General features: G+C 46.8%; 1 long non-coding RNA gene across 1 annotated transcript; it reads left to right on the top strand.

Moving 5' to 3' along the window:
• The first annotated feature begins 1,697 nt into the window (after nucleotides 1-1,697).
• LOC136351653 (uncharacterized) lies at nucleotides 1,698-2,336 on the top strand. The gene is made up of 3 exons (XR_010734831.1): nucleotides 1,698-1,770; nucleotides 1,873-1,971; nucleotides 2,051-2,336. It is a non-coding gene; the product is annotated as an uncharacterized lncRNA (long non-coding RNA).
• The last annotated feature ends 239 nt before the right edge of the window (nucleotides 2,337-2,575 follow it).

Genomic DNA, 2,575 nt, shown 5'->3' with positions numbered 1-2,575 from the left:
GCTGCGCCTCCGTGCTGGCGAACAACGACGTCCCGGCGGCGTCTCGTGGTCTCCGGCGCCGCGCGGACGTGCTGTTTGGGGGACGCGACGGCGTCCGCGGCGAACGGACGCGTCGAGCGCCTCCTCCTCCGCGGCTCTCCTCCACGGCGCGTCGTCGCCGTCGCGGCGGCTGCTGGTGGTGGAGGGGAGGCGGACGAGCTCCTCGACGCGGCCGTACGCACCGCCGAGCGCCACGAGCGCCGACGCCGCCGGGGAGGAGCACGACGACGCTCGGAGCCTCTGCAGCTCGTGCAGGGCGGTTGGTCGGCAGGGCGTTGCGGCCTGGGCGCCGTGACCTCCTGCAGCCGTGCCGGCGAACAGGTTTCGACATGTTTTTGCGTTGGTTTGCGTTGCTGTGTGTCTGCGAGCGACAGCCGAAATCGAACTGAAAGTTTTTATGAACGTGGTGTGCCACCAGAACGGAAGTAGAAATGTAGAATGCGGGTTTGCGGGAAAGTAATTTCATCCAAAACCAATCAAGTAGAAAAAATGTTGTTATGATTTCATCCAGAAACATAACAGCAAATTTTTATGGAGTTTCTGGTGAGAGTTGTCAGAATCTGGGACATTTTGGGCACTCATATTTCCCTTTTTCTTTTTCTTTTTTTGGGTGGCACACATTAGCATCGGCGTTGCATCCAAGCAATGCCTAGGAGAAGGAGATGGAGATGCTTGCACATGTGTGCTCTGCACCAGGTGCCTGAACACCGATTTCAACTCTGCCGTTGTCCAGCTCCGCGCAGGCGCAGCTGCTACTCCATGTGAACTCCCCTAGCGCAAGTGCGCAACAACGTGTCGCATCGGCGCGATCCGTGTGGAGGGCGACCAAGCCGAACCGCCAAATTCGCGTACGTCTCGACCGTGCGACGCGGCTGCCGCGGCCACGGGAGGCATGCAGGCGACGAAGCAGAAGCAGAACGGATATAGTACTATCAGTGGCGCACCTCCACTCGATCCGGTGAGTCTGCGACTGATTGCATGCGTATTACGAATCTTGTGACGCGATGCACGCACTCTGGTGAGCACCAACTTGGCAGTAGTACCCGCTGGTCTCAGCGCTGGTTGGTTGGTTGGTTCGCGACTTCGCGCATATATATGCATCGCGTGGCGTCTGCTCCGCGCGCTCTATCAGTCGATCACGGGTGCACGGGTGCATTGCGACCTGACAGGCTAGCTTGCACGACGATTTTTCACCAGGGGAGACACTGGTGGAGAAACATCTTTCGTCGGTCGGCCGATTTTCACAATAGTCCCGGATGCAATAAAAACCGGGGCTAAAGATGATCTTTAGTCCCGGTTCAAAAGGGTAACGGGCATATTTGATCTTTGGTCCCGGTTTGTGTTACCAACCGGGACTAAAGATCATCTTTAGTCCCGGTTCGAATGCTGTCAGGTCATGTCAGGCCCCCCCGGAATCTTTAGTCCCGGTTGGTATGTAATGCATCCCACGCACATTGCAGATTCCACTGGGTGCTTTTACTCTTCGACCTGTCGGCCTGCACCGTCAATGTATATGACTCAATGGATAAAAAAGAGTCTACGTTTGACAAGGTTTTCGAACTTATAGACAGGTACTGGCATAAGTTTCTCTGTTAATTAAGAAATTCTTGTTATGTTAATTATTTCTACTACGAACCATATCTTTAAACTCCATGTAGGGCTTGGTATCGGTTCCGTCATTTGGTCCGCGGCAACTGGAGAGAAAGACTTAGGCGGAGGTTCAAATTTCCTGTGAGTACACATGCTCTACATTTATATTTCTCCGATTCAAATTAATACATACAACTGTATATTAATTAGATCTCACGCCGTTAATTTGTCATTTATTTGTAGTGCGCAAAGCAAAAGCAGGGAACTAACTTGTGCGGCTACTACGTGTGTGAGTATTGCCACTGCCTTGCAGACCAAATCATCACCACAAGAGAGCTCGATGTACGTACAAATAAATTCAAAATTTCATTACGTAACGATTTCTTGTTTAATTACTAATCAATTTCATACATTCATATAGTTTATTCGCATGAGGGATAACCTGACCACACACAAGGAATTTATCGCAGCGGTTCAAGAACAACTCATGGGATTCATCAACGAAGAAATCCTTGATCCCAAGGGTGAATTCTACTACGATGGAAACACAATTCACCGGTCCTTAGCTTCTGAGCTAGCAGCGACTACTACTACGTCGAAATCGTAGCTAGCTAGGACATATAATGGATTGTAATTAATACATGACTACATATGTTTCTATATGCATGTGTACACATTTTCTATAATGTAAATATATTTTGGTCATATATATATCTATATACATATGCATTTGCATAACATATATATGTATAAATACATATATATTATGCATGTATATACATATAATATAATATAATATAATATAATATATATATACATATATATATATATGTATGCATATATATGTATTGAAACATATATATATATGCATGGTTTATATATATATATATATATATATATATATATATATATATATATATATATATATATATATATATATATATAT

This window comes from Oryza sativa, chromosome 9, assembly GCF_034140825.1.
Source record: "Oryza sativa Japonica Group chromosome 9, ASM3414082v1".
Taxonomy (NCBI): domain Eukaryota; kingdom Viridiplantae; phylum Streptophyta; class Magnoliopsida; order Poales; family Poaceae; genus Oryza; species Oryza sativa.
Note: the sequence above shows the minus strand (reverse complement) of the source record. Positions and strands in the feature narration are given on the sequence as shown.